Genomic DNA, 27,223 nt, shown 5'->3' with positions numbered 1-27,223 from the left:
TCTTCAAACTGAGATTTAGAAAACGGAGAACTTATCATTTTGGTCATCTCTAGGGTTTTTTTTATTTGATAGTCCTCTGGAATTCTTTCACTTTTGCTAACATGAATAATTTTTAACTAACCTTTCCCCAAGCAATTTCCTTGCAGTTCCTTGAGAGGTATATGCTCAGGAAATACTGCCATGTTCTGTCTCCAGGCTCTGGAGTTTTACAGTATGCAGAGTAATATGCAGGGTAATTTATATTTGTCCCAAGTAACATGAAAAGAGTCCCAGCGATTTCTACATCCAGGACTGGAATGGTAAGCAACTTAAATTGAAGTCACCAGCAACAAAACAGTTTGCACAATTTTGTTGTTACTGTTTGCTGCTATACAATCTTGAGCAAAAAAATGTTTTATTTGCCCCCTTATGAGTTATTAAAGGTCTTTACAGTTCCAAACACTTCTCTTTTCCTCTCCCTGCAAAATAAATGATGACTGATAAATTGTAAAATGTTTGGGAAAACAAGTTTTGATGTCATTGCAAACAGTAACAAAGCAAATCCTTCAGTCCTGCCAAATTCTAAATCATCAGATCAGTTCTGGTTTTACTCAGACTAGATCACTAATTATGGGGAGATAATGTGAAAGAAATTACATAGCTACTGGGCCTGATTTTCCATTAGTCTGCAAATTGCAAACATTCTGATTTAGTAGCAGTTTATATTCACTTTGTAGGGGTGTAAAATTGCAGTCCTGCTGGCTTGAAGGAAGATTAATTCATACCAGCCAAGATTCTGGCCCTTAATGTACTTAGTTCAATGAGATGATCTTCTGGTAATGAGCAAATTGATTCTGATAATAACAGAATCAACCCAAATTGCCCAGGAAGCTCCTAAGGCCAAGAGCTTAGTAAGATTCAGAAAAAAAGATTGGACATTTATGTGGATAATAAGTTTATCTGGAGTCAGCCTGTTTGTTAACCTCCACTATGCCAAACCTACCATCCTGTAGATTTGGAGAGTTTGACACAACTCTCATTTTCAGTAAAAGGAGATACTGGTGGGAGATATTGAGGAATATAATTTGTGTTTCTTGCAGTTTCACTACCATTCCAAGGGGATAACGTGCACTATGGTGTCCAAAAATGCTTAAGTCACCAAGCACAGCTGACATGTTAGAAACCACCAGCTTAAGCAGTGAAGGAGTTACCTCTGTGCCCCAGGACCATTGGGTAATTACATTTTTCCCACGAGGTTTTGCAGATGTGTATGAAAGGAATGATGCTCTTTTGGCTAGGACTTTGTTCCAAGGTGCTGAAATTTCAAGAAGAGGTCGGGGGCTCACAGTACTTTCCTGGAGACCCTCTGTCTCCCACAGGACCAGGTTCAAAGTCATTCAGACATGAGTGCATTGAGCCCAGGCTCTGTGGGAGGAAACCAGATAGGGGCAATTCTTGCCTGTAGCATGAAGACTGTACAAAGTCCGGTGCAACAGAGGTTAACATGCACTCTGTGAGGTCCCTATGAAGCCTAATTTGGTTATTGAATTTATATGCTGGGCTAGATTCCAGTCTGTTACTAGCTTCTTGTTTAAGCAGGCATAAATTCCTCGAAAAGTCATTTTGATTTTTGCATCTGACAAATTACTCCTTTATATCTTCTATTTTTCTCTCCTTCCATCTATATTTTTTTCTAACTGCAATGCTCATCCTTTTTTTTCCCCAACATTACCATGTTGACAAGTACCGATGTTTAGGTTCAGACAGAAATCACTTCTGAACTGCAGCAGTCCACCCTTTCATTTTAAGAATGATCTGGGAGAACGAGATTACAGCAGGACCTTAATTTCCCTTGTTAGAGCTGTAGCATTTGGGGCTGATGAAGTTCACAGTAAACCTGTCATAAGTGAACCTTACCTGATATATTATCTATCAAAGCAATATAACGAACATCTGGCAGGGATTGCAATCTGTATGCAGTGGGGCAGCAACTATTAAACTGCTGAGGTGTTGTGTGTTGCGCTTGGTGAGTTCACCCACGAGAAAGTAGAATGAGGCTTTCACTGAACTTGTCTTCACACTCATCGAGTACAGAGTCACAGGCTGCCTATGGGCCCAAAGGACCATGCAGAGCACACTTTGAAATGCGATATACTTCAGCCTGCCAAGGTGTGATGCAGCTGTATACAGTTTGCTGAATCTTTTGGAAAATAAGGGTCTATTCTGAAGTAAGGTCACAAAGATTCACTTTTAAAATCTGCCAGTGAAGTGCCATGACAGCTGGTGCCAGTTGACAAAAGATGTTTCTTTCTGACTCCAAAATATGTAAGACAATTGAGAGGTGAGCCTGGATGCAGCGACACGTAGTGTTTTGTCACCCAGTGCTACACTGGCCATGATAGAGGAACTGCAGGGTAGATAAAGCCTTCAGTAAGCGATGCACAGCCACTCAATGTACAGCAATGATTTATGAATGACTTAAGAATGTGAAAATGACTGCACTGGATGAAAACAAAGGAAGTACTTTCAGGGTAAAATGTGGAAGAGTAGTGAACCCATTGCTTAAAGGATAGGTCACTGTCGCCTCTTTTTGAAGGATGTTCAAGAGAAGAAGAATGTGAATGTCTTTCAAAGCAGACACGTAGAATAATTAGTCTCTCTCTTAACTGACTGTTGGAATGGAAAGCAGTCGGTGATCAGCAGCCCATAGCAGCAGTCTGTAACAGATTAAGGTACTAAGAATAAGTGTTTCCTGCTAAAATGAGTTAGCAATATAAACAGACAGTGCAACTACTCTGAATTCAGCTAGACAACCAAACTCTGTCTTACAAGTGTGTGTGGGGGTTCAGCCTTTGTTTTCAATTCATGATTGCAACAACTGAGACCTCAACAGTATTCACACATCATATTAGCAAGCAGTGTTGCAATTTGGATAGACAGGGTCTCTCAACTTTCTGTTTTGCTGTATGAAAAGCACCTTTATGGAAGCACAGTCAACTCAGCTGAAAGTCACACAAGGAAGAAAAAGTTTGTGCACTTTGTGAAGCAGTTCATGAGGTATCCATCCCTCCTCTTCCCAGGGATCACGTGTCTCTTTAGTATTCAGTCGAATCTTACACAGGTTCCTGCATTTCCTTTCCAAGATGCATCCACATACCTTTCTGTCAAAGAGGAGACATGGAGCTTTAAAGCATCTTTTCTTGAATTGGATAGGTTTAGGGACTTTCTTGAGAACTGGAGAACTGAAACTGTCTCTGTCATGGAGATATCCAAAGACCTGTCAGTGCCAGACTTGGAAATACTATCTGGTTTTGATTAACAGTGGGGTGGAGGGAATTTGTTTCTTCTTCCAGGGTTTCTTCCTTGTAATGCATCTTACCCATGTTGTTTTAAGGTGTGAGGCACATAGTCAAATTTCTGGAGTTTGAAAGGAAGGAGTCTGAGGTTTCCTTTAATATACCAAAGGCTGCCTACGACTCATCTAATAGAAAATAGGTTTGTGATGGAGTTCATACAGCTCCAGTTTGTCTGGCTTGCAGATAGATCAGGATATAGCTGTGAGGAAAACGGGATGCTGGGAATTGTGAATTCCTTGAGGGAGATACCTGGAGAAGAGTTCACCTTCAGGTGGAAGCAGCTTGCCAAAAAGAGACTTTGACCTCAAAGATGGGCAGAAACAGGTTCCCCGGTCACCCCAGGGCTTGAGGATAGCTTGTAGACCAGAAACCGTCCCCTGGGTTAAGGGAGGCTGAGTGTGCTTGTTGGACTATTTCACAGACATGCAGAAAATGGGACCATTATCCGCGAATGCTACCCACAGGCAGCTCTGCTCAAAATGATCTTCGTAACACACAGTTTTCACTGCTGAAAGGCCATTTCCCTGGCAATTGCTGAATCATCAGCTCCAGTTTACCAGAAGTGCTGTTTTCCTTCGCAGAAAGAACCCTGTGGCAATTTAAGTTCATGTCCTGAATGGAGTTTTTATCCCCCTTGTTTCTGAGTTTTTAAATAGATAATGTTGTGTCTCACATTTGAATTTTGGTAAACTGAGAGCTGGAATGTGTGTAAGCATCATTTTATAGACAAGTCTGTACAAGGCAGAACAATCCGCTCTATTAATGCCAAGCATATGTGACCAAACTGTATCTCATCCAAAGACATTTCTTAGATACGGGAAATTCCAGAGACTGACTCACAACAGCCCTTCAGAAGACAGATTTCTGCCCGAACGGTGCCTCATTCAACCCACGACTACATAAACTCACATCCTATTCTAAGTGCAGTCTGTATTTCCTTATGACACAAAGGAATTTATCCTCTTTATAGGCTGACAAATAAAGGGGGAAATAAAACTTAATTGTTCCAGAGTGTTTTCTGCCTCTGATATTCAGCTGTAAGATCAGGGATAATATAATTAATGTAGGTAATGGATGGAAATGAAAAGCAGACAAATCTACAGACTCATTGTGTTGGTGGTCACTAAGCAGTTTTATAAATTTATTTTTCTCCAAAGTCTCTCAATGAGTAGCTCACTGAGGATCACTCATCACTACAAAGGTCTGGTTAGTATATTTATACTGGCAAGTTTCTGGTAGCAGAGATATAACTTGTGTAGCCAAAATAATTCTTATCCTCGTAGTAAACCCACTTCCCTAAGTGGCATAAGCTCTACTGACAAAAGGGCTCTTTTGCTAAAATGAGTTGCATCTGTGCAGGGAGTTCCGACATTCAAACTGTACAAAGTTGCATCATCCTATGTTGACTATGAATGAATGGGGCATCTTTCAATGTCAGTGAAGGGGATCCCAGCGGTACTTGTTATGCAGGAAAATTTAACCATGAAGTTAAAGCATAATTTAAAAAATCTCCTTTATTTGAGCAGAAAAGTAATGACTCCCAATTTCAGCTCCAGAAAAATGATTTTCCCATCCCCTTAAGGCATGTTTAGTGACCAGTGTGAAATGAGTTTAATTATCTCAATATTTTGCTTCTTTCTGTTTGAACCATTAAGTCTCACACTGGTGGCAGTGTCCTTTGGTCTGAGGCTGTCATCACCAACTGACTGCCTCTGGTCTCCTCTATGCTGCCTGTGCAAGTTTACTCATTAGTGTAAGAGGAAATTCTCCTCCTGAGTTTGAGAGAGTTATGGAATCACACTGTTTGGTGGATCACACTGATCTGGTTTACTGTCTCCACTGACATGCTTGATTCCATTTTCATAGAATCATAGAAGATTCCATGAATTCTGGTCTCAGAATTTTTCCAGCCATACAGAAATTCAGACAAATTCCACCCGATTTAAGTCTCCCTCTGTTAATCCTACCAATGTAGCCTTCACGGGTGAATGGTGGCAGAATGGCTGCAGTATATCAACTTCTGGGTTCAAAATTGAGGTCATGCCTTGGCCTAGACTTGGACCAAATCCCAATCCAGTTGTCAACTTGTAAGAGGGGATCTGATCTTTTGAGCTGGTGAGACAAAAGGTGGCCAACTGGAATGCTTCTGTCCCTGAGTACAGAAGAGGCTGTTTCTTAACCACCGTGGAAAAACAAAAGTTATGGGCTCTGAGGCTGCCAAGGAGACAGCTCTTACCAACCTGGTGGGACTGTCAGGGTGCTGCAGCAGCTGGGGACAGATCCAGCTCTTCTGAGTCATAGCCCAAGACATGCTTCTTCCCCCTGCCAGTCCTAACACACATAAAGAAATCTGCTGAATGAAGCACCCTATACAGAAAACAAATTAAATATATTTATCCAATGAAGAGGTGTTACTGGTGAAATCAGTCCTTTGTGTTTCACAATGTTTAACCACAGTTATTTTGGGATATTATTTCTGTAAAACCTTATTTAGTAGCTGTGTAACACCAACACTGTACTTCTTGCAGGTTGTAGCACAAGGACTCTGGGATATTTATACCTATAGTACATTGAGGCAGTTAAGTACATTAAATTCCAACTCGGTGGAGATCTGCTATGTTAGAAAGAACAGTGCTTACAGTACAGTAACTCATGGAGATAAGAGGAAACATGCTACTGGTACAAGAATTTGCATTTCATAGTTTAGGATTGTAACTGATATAGCAGGTGGTTTAATTGGGAGGCTTAGCTGTGTGACTCTGCTGAAGGTCATTTGTGCTCAGGACAGGTATTGCTTGGATTGTGGAATAGCAAATCCAAGCTGTTGATGTTTGACTCTAAAGATGTGTAAACAGTTCAGCTGTTTTCACAGTAAATATTTGCTAGAATATAAAAAATGGTGATTTGTTTTTTTCATGCTTATTTGTGTTTGCTTTCTAGTAAACGACTGTGAGGTCAGGACATGTATAAAATCAATGAATTTTGAACAAAGATCAAACAACATATGTCCATTATCTTCTTAAGTTTGGAATACAAAATATGAAACCTAGGAGGGATTTTTGTAGGCCCATAGAACAGCAGCAATTCCATGCAATTAGTTACAGATCATACAAAGCAAGTCTGTGTGTGTCAAATGATTCACTTTCTTAACATTAAGCAGAGTAGATATTTCTTCCTCTTCAGTCACAGATGGCATAAAGATGACCTCTTTGTGTTAAGGCATTACTTTCTTCTTGAGTCTTTAATTTAGGAAAAACAAAGGAAGGAAAGGTAGGCTGCTTTGAAAGCCAAGAAAATATCCATGACTTCTAGATAAATATCAACTGAATTTTCTTTTCCTTTCCACAAACAAGAGTCACCCACCATTTCTGTACCATTGTCACCTCTGTCTGGATCCCCAGCGTCAGACAAAAGTTGTCCTTCATTTGTCTGTTGCTAATATCAATGGAGAGGCTCCCGTGGACTCCAAAGGAATTAGGGTTTAGGCCTTTGCAAATGATCAGGATATGGGTTTAGAAGGAACTGTGCTGCATTCTAACTATTTAGATTTCTTTGTATTTGCATATATTTATTTTACTGGAAGATCTAATTCAAGCAGGTGATCATCTCACTGCAAGCCCCCCTGTGACTCCCACCCCTACAGAAACATTAAGCAAAAAGCACCAGTTTTTAAAAAGACCTCAGCTCTCACCTCCCTGCCAGCCTCCGCTGCTATGAACAGTGAGATACGCAGTAGCAGACTTTGAAGAAGATTGAAAAAGAGGAAAAAAAAATATGCTCATATCAGGAAAAATACTGCTGACATTTTTAATAATAATGAAACATAAGACTGCAGTAGGGCAAAACTGAAATCCATTTTGCATGTCAAAAAATTGGTTGCATTTAATTTGTTCGGGATATTTTACTAGGATTCTACTTCCTACGGAATAAGTTCAAGGTTATGAAAAGTTTTGCTTGGACTAAATGTTCATAAGGTTTTGAGACGAAAGAGAATAAAGCAGAGGAAGGTCTTCCAAATCTGTTTTGATTGATGAAGTCTTTTGTGAAAGATCCTCTTCTTCCCTCGCAATTTGGCTTTGAATTCATATTTCAGAAACTAAGGTGAGGAAATATGAAAACCACTGCTATGTTTGTGTTTTTTTTTTTTTTTTAAAAGAGTCCTCGTTCACATTTAGTCCAAAATTTTTGAATTTGTCTAAATGGTTCGCTAATGCTACGGCAGGACTTAAATGTCTGCAGTCTTGAGCTGAATTTGACTTTGCTTCTTGCTTGATTATTTTCCTATAAGCTTCTCTCTCCTTTAAACAACCTGATTTTGCTCAAATCTGTACAAGAGTGGATTCATTTGCGCTCTTCATATGAAAATCAGTAATGGGGCAACTTCAAAAGCTTCTGAAAGGCCATGATAAGCCTCTGAATTATGGGAGGTTTATTAAAGGATTTCATGCAGGTTCTCATGATGTGTCCGTGATTTGGAAGGACGGGAATAAACGAGCCCTGGGGAACGGGAGACAGGGCAATCTCTAGGCTTTTTCTGTATGGACAGACCTCTGGATGTGGCTTAGGCTGGTTCTCAGCCCGATGGCAGCGAGGGTGTGGGGTGGTTGGGAGTGAACCAACTCCGGCCACCTCAGTGGGGACAGGGTGCACAAGGTGTCACAGTTTTGGCCCTCCAGACCTCTTGGCTCTGCAGGATTTATCCACTAGAGGTCTGTGTGTGCCCTTGGCAGCCTCTCAATACAGCTGAGCAAGTCTTGCCAAGCAGCACTTTCCCCTCAGTTTTGGAGGAAAACATCAGTTCAGCAATACAGCTCCCTTTTTCTATGCAATTCCAACCCACTATTCATGAGTGGTTTTGTTCAGAACATTTCCCCACCTTCCAGAACTATTCCTTTTTATGTTTTCAAAGGAAAAGAAACTTTCTTTTTTTTCTGTTTTTTTTTTTTCCTCCCCAAACCTTCAGGATCACTGAATGACAATTGCCTTGGAAAAAGAAAAACCCAGATCATTTCAATTTTTCAAAGTAAAAAGAGAATGTTTCATAGTGAGAGCTTTCAAACTAAATGGTTTGTAAGACCCAGTTTTCTTCCATCTCCATTTTTTTCAGTTTGTGGAAAATTAAAATGAAACAAAACAATTAACCTCCTGCCTTCCCCAAGATACAAATGAATAAGCACCAAAATCCAAATAGTTTGGATGTGAGGAAACATTTTTTTTTCTGTTTTGCTTTCACCATTGATTTGAAAAGGCATTATTTGTTCAGATGCAGGCTTGCTAAAGAAAAGAGATCAAATCTGAGCTCAAGCTATGTTGAAATGCATGTTTCCCTTCACATTATATATATAAGACTACCTGCCATCAAATACAACCCTGTCTGGGAAAGCAGGTTCGTGCAGTTCGAAGGTTAACCTTATCAAGACCCGTAGACGATACTTTGCTTCTCTTTATCTGTTGCCCATCGCTCCATGGAAAACTAGAGGTTAATCTCATCTTGTACAAGTGAGAGCATCCTCAGGCTGCTCCAGATTTGCGCGGCTTGCCCTGTACAGCACTCTCACAGACTGAAGAAATTAAAATGACAAGTTTAGACTATTTTAGCTTTTACAGTGCATTCTTAGTGTGCATTCAGGAAAAACTTATAAAGTTTTTGTTTTCAAATGAGATAGGAGCACAAACTTTACACTGGTATGACTCCAGAAACATTGATCAAGGAACAAAGCCATCTTCTGGCTATTTCTGTGTGTCTAATCTCAGAAGAAAATGACTGCAGCTAGGTTTGATGTTTTGTAAACATCTGTCCATTTAAATAGCACCCACTCAAGACACAGAAAAGTTATGTTGTTGTTGTTGTTGTTGTTGTTGTTGTTGTTGTTTAATTTTTAATTTTTAATTTTAAAAGTCTTACTGCATTTTTTCCCCCCAAAGCAAAAATAACCGTGTTCAGGAAAGTGATAAGTGTGGATTGCAAAGTGCAATAAATTTTTTCCAAATAAGTTCACCTATCTCAATTCTGCTCTCTCTTATGTAACTACTGAGTAACAAAGTTACTTCACTGTTTCTTTTATAAATCGGAACAGACTATGACCCACTAGCTAAATGGAAAAACATTGACATTTCCTTTGTGATGCAAGGGAAATAATTTGAAAAATACAGCTACATGATAGAGATAATTTTTATATAAAAGTCAAAAATGCAGCTACTGAAATTCATAGTTACTGCAGCTTCTGAAGTAATACAACTATAATATTGTGTATTTGAGAATAGAACCTATGATTAAAAAGCAAGTATTTTGAAAAATTAATTCTCAAAGTGCGAGTGATGGTGGTAGAGATATTCTGGTTTTACCAAAGAACTGAGTGACTGACGAAACAAAATTAATCTCTTGTTAATCAGCGTGAGTCCTAAAATGGGATAGACCAGATTAACTCACAACTCATTTTAAGGGTTGAAAAGCTGTAGAGATTCTAGTCTTAGAGCAGATATTCAGGAGAGAGGATGAATCTCTGCTCAAATAAATGGAAGTTTTATCTTATCAAAGGCAGGAAGGACTTTTTAATGTTAAGTGAGTAAAGAAGACACACACACCCCACAAGCTTCAGAGCTGGAATTATTTGCAGAAAATAACTGCAAGTGGTTTTGAATAATGAATGCATTCAAGAAACTAATGATCCCTAATGGAACTAAGAATTCATCTGTGGCATTCCTGGGCAAATTGGTGACATCAGTATTCAGCGATCGATTGATGTTATTCTGAATTTATTAGACACAGTGTTTTTCACATCTTTTCTTTTAGAGACCTGTTAAAAAAACAATTAAAGATTTTAGGAAAAAGAAAAAACAAACCCAAAAGCCTGTGTAGTTTTCACTTAAGGAGTTTGATTTTATTTGGATTTGATCAAAGTGAATCACAATTAAAGTGGTAAAAGAAAATCAATCTAAATGAATAAAATTGATCAGATAACAAGGCATGGCTTGGTTTTAGGTTGTCAATTGGAAATGACAGTGAAAGACTAATACCAAAAAGCCCTGAGTGTCATTAAGCAGAGTAGAGCTGGCATGTATCTTTTGATGTTCCTACATTATTTTTTTAACACATCATTTTTTTACTGGATCTTTGGTAATCACCACTTCTACAGCCTGAAGACACAAATGAATACTTCCCAGTTGCTTGCTGTCCATATATCCAAAATCTGATACTAGGAGATCGCATGTTTGCCCCAGCATAATTCAAGTCTTGGGGAGCCACACAGCTTACAGACAAGATTTTGTGCTTGGGTGGAAAGGAACACTGTGCCTTCACCTTGGAGTTGCACACGGGAACCCTCACAACCCCTTGCCATGACATCATTTGACAAAAAAAGTCAGCACCATTTTCTAATATCAGAACTGTTGCAAGGAACAAAATTATTTTATTCTGGGCTTCCATGCAATGGATAAAGTTGAATTACTCATTGGACCAGAAGCTGGTGGTTGGCTGGAGACCAGTATTGTTGACCCCTTTGCACCCAGATGAGCAAACAGAAGGTAGATGAAATGATTACACTTGCAAAAAGACACACAGATACATAGTGCTGCAAAAGAAAGCTCATCTTCACTGAGTGAAAGGAAAATCATTAGCTGAATTATTTAAAGGAGATGGAATAGAAAGAAGAATGAGAAGGAAAATTGAGAGATTTTTTAAATTTTAGGAATCCACAGATCAGGAAAAACAATGACTTTCACTAAAACCTGATTCTATTTTAACGTTCAAGTGAGACAGTTGATTTTTTTCAAAGCAATTTATAGTTAACATTGAAAAGGGAGACAGATGGCAATCAATAACCCTGGGAAATTGTGATGTGCAGAAAAAGATAACAGGAGGCTACAAATATTAGAGAAAAATCCATGCTTGTAAGTCATACAGACTCCTTCCCTGTCAGTTATATTAGAAACCAAAACCCCTGCAAAACATATTCCTCTCATTGGTAGAGAGAGATAATGAAACTCTCTTTGGTGCAGAGAAAGCAGAATTTTTTCAAAGACTACTTTTGTCCTGTAGCTGGAAAGATGCAGGTGATGAACTTATCACACAAAGATGAAGAACTTTCCAATCCATGAATAAAATGAGAATGTTAGGCAATTTCTTGTAGAGAATATTGTCTGTCTGATAAGAGTGACTAGGAGTTTAAAAAGAAAAAAAAAGATAACAGAGAAACATCTGTCCACCTGATCTTAGTGTGTAATTAACTTTAGCTGGCTAGGGAAACCGCAGAAGGCAAAGACAGTGCTAATGTTGGACTGATATTAAAAGAAAAAAAGACAAACATGATGAACTAGTAGTTACCAGTAGATGAAATAGAAGCTATAGCTACCAGTCGGCTTAACTAACTTCATATGGCTCCCAGGTACACTGGTGAGAGGGCTATGCGAGGTTTTCAGGCAATAAACACTGAAAAGACAGGAATATAATTGCCCACAATTAAAGAAGTTATTTGCTAAATTTTAAGGAGTTAATGATTGTATGATAGAAAATCATGTACTGAAAGAATCAGGGAATAAAATGTAACATTCTCCTTTCTAAATGGGATGAACAGAAATATTTGCAAGGGGAAGAGATATCTGATAACAGAGAGGCTCCTTCACCCTGGACAAAAGTTAAGCCACATCAGAGTTGGGAAGTTTCAAGAAAAAAAATAGAGAAGAAGGTTAAACATATTTTATTTAAACAAGGATATTAGTGGTTGCAAATACTGAAGGCTGTGATGAGTGCACCAGCAGCTCCATTTGTAAATCTGCAGCAAGTTTTTTTTCTAAGAAAGACTAGAACTCCAGGTTTGGGTGCTACAAGAATTCAGGCAAGATGCATACAAGCTGCAGCTGATTAAATGCTGTTTCTGCTCATGTGTGTGTGTGGGGTAGTTGGAAATTTTGTTGTGCTTTTTATAAACTGCATTCATAAAGAGAAAAAAATAGGTATTTGCAACCTCTTTTGCCTAGAGGAGAGATGCACCACAAGAAGCAGAGACTGAAACCAAATTAGGACTCAAAAGAAGCTTTTCAGGATACATGGTAATGGCAATAAACCACCAGAACAAAGTACAAGGAAAGGGATAGAAACAAAGTCTCTTCAGATTTTACAATAATGGCTGAAAGCCTTTTTAGGACACAAGCTTTAATCTACAACAAAGAATACTTTAGTGAAATACAAGTTATTGGACTCAGGGCTGGATAATTGGATGAAGTTTAGTGTCCTGAGATATTTCAATAAGAAAACAGAGACCTCTTTTGATCTTCCTCTTGTGAATCTGAGAGTTAGATTCTGCATGACTCCTCTTGCAGTTTCACCCACTTACTGTTGTACTGAAACCAGTAACATATTTTTGATTCTGAATTCATTTCCAGTAAAGGGCTGCTTTTGTTTTGAAAAACGTCATAAAATACAAGCTGACTAGGAACTAATTGCATTTCCTAGAAGCTAGCAGATCTCTACTCAGTGTCTTTCAGCTTTGTCCAACCTGATTTTAAACTTCTTGTGACTGGTCCTTGTTATAGTCTCCTTCAGCTGGTAAAAAATTTCTCTGTTATCCAGAAGTATTCCCTGTGCTTCTCTGAAAGTATTGTCACATTTTATTCTTCCCTTTTTCACAAATTAAGTGCATGTTAATGGACATTTGAGTTACAAAATAGGACGTCCCAATGGGAGCAGGCATTTTGTTTGAACAGAGGTAATAAAAATCATTTCAGTAGATGCACACTAGGATTGAAGACAAGGTGAAGGATGCAGTTTTATTCACACATTGAAAGCTTTGCATTGTGGGAATTTTTCCTATTGTTTAGCAAAAAGCAAGCGCAGGATTTTGAAATGGGCTAATTCACTCCCACTGGAGTAAGCAGCAGAACCCCCATCTAAATGAAAGTAGCAGAGTTGGGGCAGCATATATCACAGCTTTACACTCCAACCTAAAATATTGTTCTCAATTTTCCGCTTGCTTGGTGTCTTGTATTGTCATTTACAGCAACACAAACAGAGTGCTGTGTAGGTATAAAACAACATTAGGTCAGATTTTTCCACTCATTTATATTAGCTGTAGCATCTGGCAGCCTATTTATATTAGCTTTACATAGCATAAATGAGTGCGTTTATGCAATAGAAACTGCAGAGGTGCACCCATTAAGCTTTTATTTCCTCTTCAAAAAAGTCTTAGCTTTCTTCTTAATATCCTCCAGGTATGCTGAGTTTCTTCCTTCTTATGTTTTGCTATAGAAACTATACAATGTAATGGTTTCTATTCCCTGCTGGTGTAAAACAAAATGATTGACTATGCATCTCAAACTCAATACTGTGAATATTTGGAGAGCGCTCATCTTCATCTCTCATGACATCACATCACCTCTACTGCCTTTAGTGGGTCCATAGGAATAATTTCCTAGTCCTGTTCTTGGAACTAGGCTCTCTGTGGCCTCAGATCTAGTATATTTACAGCTGCAATGTTTCTACATTCCAGATACTTAATATATATTTAGAGGATAATGAGGCAAAACAGTTGTATGCAGTGTGTTATCATGAAGTAACTCCCTTGCTCTCATGGCCCACCCGTCAGATTGCTGTAAGCTTGATCAGTTCCTTAAGAATGATGAATAGTGTTAAAATTTGCCATGTTCCTTTCTGCCAGATGCTCTGAAAAGCCTGTTAAAAGTCTATAAAACAAGCAAACCAAGTTCAGTTACACTCTGCACTTTTCTGGCACTGCTGCTAGCACAAAAATTGATTGATTGTGCTTTGTGCTGGTCTAAATCTAGTCTGTTCACCTGCAAAACAATGCTCTCTTGTACTTTTTTGTTGTCCTCAGCAACATCCCTGTGAATGTTTTTCCCGGCACAAGGATTTCACTGTGCCTCTAGCACTTGCTGGCATCTTTTCTCCTCTGTGTGCTAATGTCCTTAGAGATTCACCCATTGCCTTAGCAGCATATTCCCCAGCTGCCGACCGGGGTCCTGCTGCTCCTCTGTCACTTCCCTGTAGAAAACTAAAACATGTCATCTCCTTCATAGCACAGGGCTGTATGTGTAGAAAGATGGGGTTTTGATAGCTTGCTCAGTATTTACTAGGAACTCTAGCTGGCTGCATCAATGTATGGCATTCAAGGCAATAATGTTGGGGAATGCAAGTGAATACCTTAGAGCTTTAAAGGTAACGCTTAATGTTGGTGAAGTCTTGCTGTGGTGGTTGGTAGAAAAATGAAGCATCTGTGGTCATTTTTTGGCAGGAAGGAACACAAAGCATGCAGTTGTCTCAGCTATAATTACTAGAAGAAGAAAGGCTTGTAATCATGTTGAAAACTTTGAGGACAAACAATTTTCAGGAAACATGTAATATAAAATCATTAAACCTAATAGTGGTTTGGGCTAACATGAAGTTAAATGGGAAAACAGAGGTGAATCCTGCCACAGATGTGTAGACATTAAGGAAACAAAATCTTTAAATCACTGCTGAAGGATGAGTGAATATTCAAGACAACTGGAGCAAAAGTGAAGGAGAAGAGAGATTATGGCACACTCGGGGTACTAGCCGCTAGCCAAAATGAGAAAGCCAAGGTGGAGGAGAGCAGACCAGCTTCTGGTGAAAGAGAGGAATGGAAGCTGGCAGATATGAAAATGAGGAACCCAGTAGGTTAATCATATACAATCAAATAAAGAGAGATGAGAGGATTGAATAAGGGTTAAAAAAGTAAGGGAGTAGAAGACAAAAATAAATGTGATACAGGTGTCATTTTAGTCTATAAGAGAGCTGGTGGGGGTGTTCAAATTTAAGATGTTGATGGTAAAAAAGTGCAGGCAAACAGCTGAGTCTCAGTAAACAAAGCTGGTGGTTTGGTGAGAGAAAGGATATTCTGAAGAGCTTGTGAGGACCCGAGCAGTCCTGGAGGTGCAGAGGAGAGCAGTGTCCCAGGTGCAAAACAGGATAAACTTCAAAATTGAAAAGGTAATAAATAGCCTTTGGAAAAGAGAAAGTGTGCTGGAGATTACAGAGAGCCACAGAGCTTCTACAAGCAGTGAGCATATGGTGAAGGCGTAAACAAGCTATTGAGCAAGATTAACCAACATGAGCAAGTATTGCTTCCAAGAGACATGCCACATTCCTTGGAGCAGAAAAACCCCAGAGGTGTTTTACGTGTCTGGGAAAATGTCTTGCATGTGCCTGGCTGTGCAAATAGTCATCCAGCAAAATCCCCAGCTGTTCCCCAGAGAAGTGTTCCCAGTGTAGGGTAAAAGGCAGTTTTGCACTGCCCTGCTCCCTGTTGTGGCTTGTGAACTGCTGTATGCAGCTCCAATACAGCTGCTGGTGGATAAATGGGTATCTTCACTTTAGTTACCACAGCACAACCCATTTCTCTTTGCACTCCTGCAGCTGCAGGCTGCTGGCAAGGTTTGTTTTCTCATGGCCTCTTCCCAGGTTGTCAGCAAGCTGCTGGTGGTGGCAGAGGGATGAGAGTCTTTGTTGAGGGGAAATGCTGATGGCTCCAGGAGAGAAGTACATCTACTCTGGAAGAGGTGCCTTTGGTTTATGGATGGCAGTGATAGGTGGCCTCAGGGAAAGAACTTAACTAATCTTTAATGGGGCATCTGGTCAGCCTGGGTAGATTCCCTCAAAGGCTGTGAACGAAAGTAAAACAAATGCCTTACAAACAAGTTAAAGGCAATAGCCAATGGTCAAAAGTATGAAACAAACACTATTGACAGCAATCACTGTCACTCCTAGTCCTCACAAAATGATGGCTGTGTACATCTGTAGCAGTACCAGGGTTTCTCCTGCTTTTAAATAGTCCATGGAGAGTTACTCTTTCCACTAAAGGATTGTTACGGCATTGTTTCGTTTCCCTTCTGTAGCCTGAGTGAGCCCAAAGGATGGTGAAATGCTTCCCAAGGGGGTCAGCCGCTTTCTGAAGATAGGAGGTAAAGTGCTGCAGCTTCAGCATATGTTTTAATAAACAATGAAATACCTTTATGATGATATGTGGACCTTATTGACTGCTTGAATATACTTAGTCATCAGCTGGAAAAGTAAAATTTCAACAGCAAAGTTAAGTCAGCCTTCCCTCTGCCTTTATTTGTCTCTGTAACTTGCACAAAAAATGCCAAACCCATAAAATTATAAATTATTTTGGTTGTACCAATCTGATTGTATTGCTTTACTTTCGTTTCCATTAACTTCCCTAAGAATTCAGAAACTTTCAAGAAGTTACAAGCAGCAGTGACTAGGGATATGTTTATGGTGTTAGTTAAGCAAAGGCTTGAGTTCTGTCAAGAGCAATCCATACTTTAAGCCTCTGGCACAATTTCTGCGTGAAATGGGAAATGCTCTTAAAGTCCAAGGTTTAAGGTCAAAAGTACTCCTGCTTACATGTGATCTCACTTCTCCAGTGGTTTTGTCCTGTTGGGAAATGGAGGATGAGAGAAGCCATGTGGCTTCTTCAGTGCTCCCACGTATTTCACAGTGTCACTCCCCAAGGCAGAAGCTCATTGGACACTGCCTCTGGGAGCTTTGCAAGACGGTTTGTTCCCGGCTCTCTCAGGTCACTCTATTAAGACTAGTTTTATGGGATGACCTTATCCCAGACACCCAATGAGACTGTTATTTTTTAACTAAACGAACATATTTCAGTCCTTTTGTTGTGGAGCTTTTGTCTGCATCTGAAGTTTAGCCTAACATGTGCTTTTTAAAGTAATGATAGTAAGTATACTTATTATGTGGAGTTAATAATAATAAATACATCATTATGCATATAATACCCATGTAGATAAAACAACAACAAATAATAAACAGTAGCAACATTCGCTATTCCCTCCTCAGATACTCCAGTCATCATTGAGCTGCATTCTGCTCCCCCAAAAATGAGCTAGCTCTTCATGTCTCAATAATGGGTACTTGCCAACAGATAAAAGAGGATTTTGGTTTTATCTAGATACTGTGAGGTGTACTGCATATAAAAGAAATCAGGGATTGATATCTGAACAAAGACTTTATAAAAAGAAGAAAAGCAGGGCAATTATCCAGGATAAATATGTCACACACCCATGCTGAAGCAGAGGGATGTAAGCACACCGTAAAAGACCCATGTAATCAGAACTTCAGACTCTCAGTTCCGGGGAATGCTCAAATTACCTTGAATATGAATCAAACAGATAAGGGAGTGGATCATTGGTGCTTGTGATGAGAGACTGGTATTGCAGAAAGCCTCCACTTAGATCAAAATGGCATTGTGATTTGTGCTCTCTTTCTGATGGTCTCCTCAGTAAATTTTAACTAAATACAGGAAAACAAACACTTCCAGATGTCTCATGCCGAAGACTTGTCCCCCTGCCTGCAAAGACAGCAGAATTATTTGAAGCACAGCTTTTTTCTGGGCATGGGTGGGGAGAGGGCAGTTTCTTTACATATTGTTGTGGGTAAGGAGTCCTAAGCAGAGAAGGATTGCATTGCTTTTCTCAGTGACTTGGACATGAATTTAGTGCCTAATCATGCTTAGCAAATTTTATTCTCCTCAGTGGTCAGTCTCCTGGTAATTGATTAAGACCTAATCCATCACTCATTTTAAGTCACTTTACATTCACAGTTAAGACTTAAAATAGTTATCACCTCATAAAAGACATTTCTCAGTATCCCAAGAAGATACCTATCAAATAAAATGCTTGTCAATTGTCACATCTAGATTTTTTTTTTTTCAATATATAGCTGACATCAATTTCTGCGCATGTTCATATCTTATATCTCTGTTTTTTCTAAGCCCAGATGTTCAGACAGATCATGCTGGAAATTTGGAGGTTGGATCTGAATTCTTTGGAGGAACGTTAGAGCTGATATTCTGCTTCCAGCCTTAATCAACATCCTCAAAGATTCAGTAGATGATAGCATGAAACTGGGCTTTGTATCTGCATCTTTCAGGAGGCTGTCTCAGTTCTGGCCCCTCGCTGCTGTGAGCTTCCTTAAAAGATACATCAAACAACACAACGTGAGTTCAAACAATTTTACTTGTAACTGCAACGAATCTAAAATGTAGTGATGAATGATTTATTGATGTCGTGCAAGGTAGAGTGTCCTCATGTTAGCAGAGGCAGTTTGAATCACTGAGCAGGCTGTCAAAGAGAAATCAGCATGGTAATTAGAACAGCATTCTTAATGTAATTACAATGGAGGTTAAGTCATCACCTGAGTAGGCCCTTGGATAATGACAACCACACAAAGCAGTAGTAACCTGGGCCACACCTCCCTTTCTGTTGCTGTGGTGGGTTAGGACGTGTGGCTCAGGCTGAGACAGACATTGGTACCTCTCTTGGCTCTTCAGCTACAGTGACTCTGGTGGACTCCAGCCAAGATGTACTGACAAAACAATTTTCATTGGAGAGAGACAAGCCTTATCTCTTGTGCTTGTGGAGATGATGGTACAGGAACAGTGAAAATTATGACTCAGAAAATGTATCGTAATGCTTTCCTAGTGTGCAGAGACATACAGGTGAAGCTCGAGTTTCCTAAGCCTTGACCATACTGTTCTTTCTGATGCTAGAGAACATTTTTGTGGGGTGAGAGGGTCATCCTCATTGCAAATAATGTAAGCCATGTACAGAACAGCCCACTACTTCTGGGGCTGTTGGAAATGTTACTCTGGGGTTTTAATGCATCATTACAGAATTTCTTAACAATTACATGGTGATTTTAGCATCTCTCTATTAGATGGACTTCATTACAGTCAGCAAGCTGAAATTCAATTCTACTTCTAAGTCTGAATGCTGTCTCCCAAATTCTCACTTTCTCTTAGTTTCTCCTGGGTTTCTCCTCCCATTTGGAAGGACCATTGTTATTGACCATTTGGCTTACTGAGGACCTGGTGGCAAAGTCATTTTGTTGGACTTCCAAATTTATCTCAAAACTCTTGTCTGTCACAATAGCCAGAACACATGATTTGATTGATGGACTGATTTTACCGGTTTTGAAACTGACCTTGCATGTGCTTTCTCTGCCTTTATTACACTCAGCTCTGATAGACTAATGTTCAGACACTTTGGCCTGATAGTATTAGCCACTGAAAATGCTTCATTTATTTCTGCAACATGGGCTTTTGGGTCTGAATGTAAGCATCAACTGACATTGTGTCTGGAACTTGAGCATCATAAGGCTACAAATGAAAGCTCATCACATGCTGATATTCAGCCCTCTCTGAAAGTCCGATTGGCATGGTAACACAGCAGGTGCTCTAGTTTTGGATTCAAAGAGATCTAAGAAACACAATAGCAAAAATTAAAAACTCATGTATAAGAAATTAACAACAATAAAAAGCAGCAGGCATAAATTTTTCAGGGTGCTGTTTGATTAACCCCAATTTAACAAAAAATGAGAAATTTCCTCAGTTATTATGTTTACATGATAGAAAAATGAGTACAAAAATTCTCTGTGATGAATATTTACTAAAAGAGGTTGAAGACACTCACTGTCAAAAATCAGTCTCTCCCCTGTTGCTTAAATATATTCCATTTATGGTGAAAGAAATACACAATAAATAGATTTCTTCTTGCACTGGACCAGGATAAATAAATTCATCCTTCACCACTGATGGCATGGAGAGTTGGATGGCCAGCTCAAAGATCCTCTACCCAAATGCTGTGGCTAAGGATGGTCCACACAAGTGTACCTCAACCTTACTCTAGAAAGACTATTGCTAGGCAGTTGTCAACAAGGCTGAGACAAGCCCTGGTATAAAGAATTTACAAGATCCTTCTTTAATTCCACATTTAACACCTTGTCCTCACATTTTTCCAGTTTTGCACCTGTGTACCTTGTAGTCCATCCAACTAGCGATCAACATAGTTGTATATATAGGTGTGCCAGTCCATGAGTAAAATGAGAAACAGATGAGGTGGCCGTAGAGTGGCTACAGAGAGGTGTGTAACATGACAGGGTGTGAGCATGCCTGTGCCTGTTGACTCTAATGGGGAAGAATGGGCCTAACAGCTGTGCCCATCATCTGGGAAAACACTGATTAACTTCAGTGATACTTTTGGGGTCTTTCCTTTCTTAGACTGCCCCCATGTGTGATATTGTAATGACTGCCAACAGCTCTCTCTAATAAATGTGGACTTAGATGCAGCCACAGTTGCTGTAAATCCCACCCAATGATGCTTGCTTTCAGGTTTGCCTTATTCTCCATTTCACTTTATTTGCATAAGCCAGTTTATTTGCTTGCTGTAACATGTCTGAATCTTGGATGGTGAACTTCTCTAGGAAGTTCTGCATTATTTACTTCTTGAGTAAAGTGTTCCAAGAGCTCTGGGAATTTTGACTTAACACTCATCCCTTTCAAATTAATCATTAAATATTTGTCCAGTTGTTGACATCTTTCTCCATTGATAACAGTGAAATATTTAGAAAATCCTGCATATCACAGCCTCTAAACAATATTGTAACTAGAATTTCTAATACTGAAACCAAAAGGAAGTTGGTGAAAAAACTAATGACTAATACATGGACAGTCAGATCCCATTGAATTGCCACCACAACACAAAGCAACTAATAGTGTTGTTAATTAAATCCATAAAATACAAAAGTTCAATTCCATATGGAATGCAAAATAATTGGAAATCAACAGTGGTGGCTTTTTTTTTTTTTAATATATTCCACATCTGGAATAAAAAAAAATAAGTTAGTTTTCACCCTTGAAGAAATGGCCTCACTCCGTGTAGTCCCTGACATTTCCTCATCCTTTTTGTCTTCGGATGTGTATGAAAGATTTATTGATAGCATGTTGATTATGGAAAACATGTTGTTTCACACTTTTCATGTGGACACCCTCCTAATGATGTTCTCCACACTTTCCTGCAGACTCTCTTCCCACTGTGAAACTGTGTAAGATCAGTCACAAGCAGGGCTGATGGCAGGGAGAACATTTAGACTGTTCTACCTTATCTTGTGGGGCTGGGCTTTACTAGTTGAACATCAGGCCTTTTGCTAATGGCACTCAGATGTTATCCAACATGGGGTGGTTTATACAGCTGATGAAACCGCTTATGTGTCAGTCACAGAGGGGGAGTATCCATTATTCAGATGATGCATGAAATATTAAGTCCTGAATTCTTGCAGATAGTAAAGACTCCAAAATATCTACATACAAAGATTAGTGCTGTAGATTAATTCTTGCTCTGACTATGAGCAAGATTCAGAATATGATATGCTGTTTTCTCAGATTCTTCCTCAGGGCCAATTATGTACAACAACATTCTTCTTCCTGTCCTAAAATGTTACTGCATCTGCTCTGAACAATTAAAACAGCTATTATGTCCCTGCCTCTAGATAGAGATGCATTTAATTAGTGGAGGGATAATGCTGGATATGGCCACTGTTTTGTAAGTTTTTTGATAGCAAGATTGCTCAGTATTGATTATAAGGCTGACAACCTGAAGATTTATTTTGCTGCAAGAGTCTTGCTGGAAAAACCCAAGTCCACTGTTCCTCTAGCTGGGAACCCAGGGAAGTGATGGATGTCTCAGTATCACCACTATTGGAGTAAATCATAGTGACAATGTTTCAAAGATGTCAAAAGTAAAACTGTCTGTAAGCATGCAACATTCATCCCTAACCTATGTGAAAAGGAAAAAAAAACAACCAAGAAATTAGAATCTTAATCATTATTGAGGCTATGGAAAGGTCTGAGTGAGGAATAAAACTGGCTGTTTCCCTTGGAAACCATGATAACCAAGATACATCTGCAGCCAAAAAGACGTATTGGAGGGTAGTAGTAGCTAATTACAGTTAGATGGTGTCAGATTGCTACAAAGAACTGTATTATTCTTGCAGAGCTTTTCTTACCTTACAGCACACTGGAGGAGTCTTGAACAGACCCAGTTAGTATCAAACAAGTGAAGTGGAGGGAGGAGATGCTTTTTCTTTCCCTAACTTATGGCATGCGTTTTGTCTTGCAAAGATCTGCAATGGCATTCATAAAAGGTGATGTTTCTGTGATAATTTTGGCTGAGAAATCCTCCAAGTAAAACAACTGGAAAAAATATCAGAAAATGAAGGATCCATTAAATTCCCTGCTTGGACAATTCTGTAGGTGTTAGTACAATTGCATCAGATATGAATTTGTTCAGTGGAGTCTAGCAACATGCTAAGCCCAAAGTAAAACACTCCAAGGGTCAAGGGGTTATTACTGCAGCTGGTGAAATGATGAACACAAACCAGAAACTGAGACATCCCTTCCATTATTTTTCATAAAAATGATACACTAAGTTGCTTCTACAACCCATGCTCATTTTTCTTTTTTTTTATTTCTTTTTTTTTTTTTAAATTCAATAATGCCTATTACTCAGATTTCCTGTCTCATTCTGAGTGGTGCTTTGTTATTGAAGCCTTTGGAATAATAATAGAAAATGGACTAAAGTAGAAAATAGAGAAAGTGGAATCCCATAATAGCACTAACTAGCAATAACTTCTATAACCAGCCACTATAGGCACTCAAACCTGTTTAATTGCTAACAAGAAGAAATAGCTTTACCCTTGTGAATCAATGACATACTCATGCAGGGCGTTTGCAGTGGGTTACTTCATGCACCCTGGAAGAGAAGGATAAGAGAAGAATGAAAATTGAAAGTAGGTGGAAAATATGTTGGCTGGTTTTGAAATATATCTGCCTGACCATCTTCTTTTATTTAGACAAAACAGCTTGTAAGCAGAATTCCCATCACTGAGGCATTATTGTTGCCAGCGAGACAACTGCTCACTGCAGATGCACCTTCTGTGTGTTGCCTTTCAAACCCTTTTAGCGAAGGCTGAAGTGTTTTGCTCTCTTGTTTGTTTGAGAGATTTTCTGAAAGATTTTCTGCCAAAGAAGCATTCAAATAACCCACCAAGGGAAAAAGCCCCAGCCCTGAAATACCCCATGCATTCCACAGTTTAACTTGCTGCTGTATAGAAAAATACAGCCTGTCAGAAGACACACGAGACAGCAATGAGGAACACATTTTAAAAGGGCCCATTAATCCTAGCAGGCAACATTATTTTTTTACCTATAGAAGGTGTGAGCTAGAGGTATTTGGGAGTTGGAGGAAACAAATGTGAATGGTTCAAAAGAAGCTGAATTTACGTTAGTGGATATCTGTGTGATTCTAACCAGATGTCCTTAATGACTGTTGGATATTTGTAAAACTTATCCTTAGAGCTAATCTTGAGGGAGAATTGACCAATTTCCAAATAAATTACAGACGATTTGATTGTCTAAAAAATTACTAGCATAAGGTTTAGTTGTAAACATATTCATGTATTCATTTAATAATTATATGACTTTGAATGATTTCTATATTGTTACATAGTATTGTTATACTCACAATAAATATTGAAATTTTCTGAATTTTTTCAATTATGATAGAAAGACTGAAGTGCTAATGAAGATTTCAATGTTGTAAGACTGAAATGCTTTTAAAAGGTTGGGTAGAGGAGGAAGATTGGACCTAATTCAGTGTCCAGAGTGGCTAGGTTCCAGTCTAGGTTTCCACAGTTAATGGCTAGTCTAGTGGAAAAACCTGTTGTCCCATTAAATATTCTCTGCTATTTAATCTTTCCTAATCAACAGCTTCTAAAACTCATTAAAAAAATTCTGGGGTTAGATTTTCTAGAACAAAGAATCCCAAAGTTTCAAGCCTTTTCAATCTACTGTAATTTTTCCATTTAAAAAATAAAACAAAATAATTCTTATACTCAAATTAGGTTATGAAAATAGGAACTTCTGCACCAGATACGACATCTTTACACTTAGGTTGAAAATAGAAAGGCATTTCCAAAACATAGCTTTTTTACATCATTCTGTCTCTTTTTCTTAGTCAACTCCTGAAGTAATACTGGACTAAATCTGGATTTGATGTGTAGTCTAAAGAGTGAAGGGACTTGGTAGGGTGGCAATCACTTAACTTGTCACTGATAAATTAATACTCCCCAAAGCAGTGATGCTGTGCCCTGATGAATCTAACATTGGGCAAAGACATGGGAAAAATTCAGGTTCTCATTGCATCCAAGTAAGTAACCTGTTGTGTATCAATTTCTGTCTCCTGTCTTGTTGATATAAATAGCAATATTTACATTTATAAACTTAAATACATTGGATAAAATAAATAGTTCTCAAGATCTGCTTATCTAATGCCTGTTACTCCAAAACTTCATGTTTGCTGGGATCTTCAGGTGATATTATTCCAGTCTTAGCATTGTGTCATTTCTGTACTCCTGGAGCTGCTGCTCTTGGAAAGGAGGCAAAGCTTTCTTTCCCAGCTTAATGGATTGAACTGTCTCTCAACCTTTTATATGATATATCACTGCTAGCACTGTCTCCAAGACACTAATAAAGAGAAGACTCAATAGTATTGGCATGATAAAGTGAAAACTATTAATAACGAAAAGCAAGTCCATCATACTCATTAGATTTAAGTATAAGGGAAAGAGTATAGTGTGTGTGTGTGTGAGTGTGTGTGTGATGTGGCTGGGGAATTATATTACAAGGCCAATCAATTTCCTTGCAGAGTTTTTGTTGTTGCTGTTGTTAGTGAGTAATTAATATAAATAATGCTGACTGTATTTAAATATTGAGGATACTAGGGAAAATAGTGTAGAAGATGGCAAGCAGATGGATCATTTAATTTATTCCCCAATTACAGCTGACATGTTGGGTACAGAAATCTGTGAGTCATCTATTATTTTTTATGGTCCATTTTACAGCTGTGTTTATTGTTATAATAAATAAATACATTATCTCATTAGGTTGGAATTGTAAAAAGCTTGCAAAATAACAAACATACACCTCTTTCAGCACTTCCACCCATATCAGGATATTACAGGCAAAGAGGATGAATGTATTTATACCTTATTAAGAACAAGGTAGATCTCATTTAGCTTGTAAAAGTACAGAGATATCCAGTGAAAACAACTCTCTCAAGTCAAAGTAAATAAATCTGATTCTTTTTAGTGGAGGTAATGGGGAGAGCCCTGCTTTATCTTTCTACTGTTTGACAGAGGAGAAAACATACCACTCCAGGCAGTAAATATACATTGCAAATAAATGTCAGATTGGCAATAAAGTTCATAGTATTTAAGTTTCAGACTATCCCATAAAATGGCAGTTTGATGGGGAAAAATAACTGACTGTTACAGTATTTAAAGTTTGGAAGCTCTTTCTGAGAGCAGCAGTGGGAAGGACTTTGCCCATTCAGTTGGATCCAGCTGGGGGGTGGGCACAGACCGCGTCTGGGGCAGCTGGCTTTGGGGATGGCACAACAGCAGGGACTTGGTTTCTTGTTCTCTATACCAGATATGAGAAAAATTATGGTTGTTTTGGGGGAAGGGAGGGCAGTGGAAGAGCAACAGTTGCAGTCACTGTGCACCAGCCTGCCTATTGAAACAGCAAGTCTCACTCTCCAAGCCTCTCTAAGTCCAGTGACAGGCACCTATCTCAACCCAAACCATTCCCAAGTCTGCCATCCTATGGCTGAAGAAATGGTTGGCTATCTAGGAGCCAGAATTCAGTTTTGTGCATCCTGCTGAGAGGCATCATGCAGATCAGCACTCAGAGTGGTCTGGGGCTTGCGCATACCTTCTCCTTGTGCATGGTAGGAGTCAGAGCCTCCAAGTTGGAAAGTCATCAGTCCAGCTGGCAGAGCTCAGGCAAGCTACTCCTGTTGCTGGGTGGCTATATTCTCACATTTTAAAAATCTGCGGACAAATTGTACCCATGCAGGCTGATGTCTTCTACACATGAGGTCCTCAGAGTTTATCCAGGCAGGTGGCACAGGGAATCTGTCAGCTTCTGCCCAGAAACCACAATCAATAGTTCTCAGGGGGTGCCTGTTGTCCCTCATCCAGCACAACAACAGGACCTTGCTATGGCAACTTTATAAACTGTTTCACTGATCCCAAACTCTGCAAATGAGTAACACATCAGCCTAAGCAATATTGGCATCTCAAATGAGCTGGGCTTGTTATCTGGGTGGAGCAAAATTACAGGTAAAAATGATCTGCAGACATAATTTCTCACTGTTTATGCCCATTTACTTGGCACTTTGTATTCTCTATTGCCTGCCTTAGAACAGCTGAGAAAAAAAAATTCCTAGCTTTCATTATTTTAACAAAAGATCACTTGGTATCCATTCTTCCTTCTAGAAGAAAGGATATATCTAGGCAATGGTTATTTTCACTCTTTTCAGTCAGGCTGGGATGTCTGTCTCTTGAGTAATTCAAGTGTACTTCTATTGTAGATCCAGAACTACACCAAATGCTGTTTGCAGCACACTCACATCAGTGGGAATCTCTTCTTCTGTATGAGAAGTGGTTGTTCCAAAACAATAAATGTTTGTTTTAGAAGCTTATGAAAGTTCAGTTTTACAAGTTTTGAAAGCAACCATGCAGAACAGTTGAGACTGAGCTCTACCTTTTGTGACTATGGTGTAAATCCAGCCTTCTCTTAGACAATTTTTTGTGGGTTACTCATGCGAAAGGTATATTATCAACTGATATGCTGAGAATGTTTATCTGAGGACAGGAGTTTAGTCATCTGAAGAAAAACGATGACAGCACCATTCTCCAAGAGGCTTTGTTTTTTCTTGGTTTGCTTAACCGGGGACTGGGGGAAGATGGCTTTGAGCAGTCCCAGCAGGAACCACAGATGAAATAACCCCCCCACCCAGGCCACCGAGGACACAGAGCCCTGCGTTTGAGACCCAGATCACTGGTCCTGCTCTGCTCAGACAGGATGCCAGTCTCCAGGGACAGTGAAAAGCAATTGAGAAGTAAGAGGAGAGGTTTTTCAGCTGATGTATTTCAGCCTGGAAACAAGCAGCCCCCTCATCACTTCTCCTGTTCCCTACAGACATGATCTTCATGA

Source organism: Nesoenas mayeri (assembly GCF_963082525.1).
Source record: "Nesoenas mayeri genome assembly, chromosome: 7".
Lineage (NCBI taxonomy): Eukaryota > Metazoa > Chordata > Aves > Columbiformes > Columbidae > Nesoenas > Nesoenas mayeri.
The sequence above is the reverse complement of the archived record's forward strand: the minus strand, read 5'-3'. Positions refer to the sequence as shown.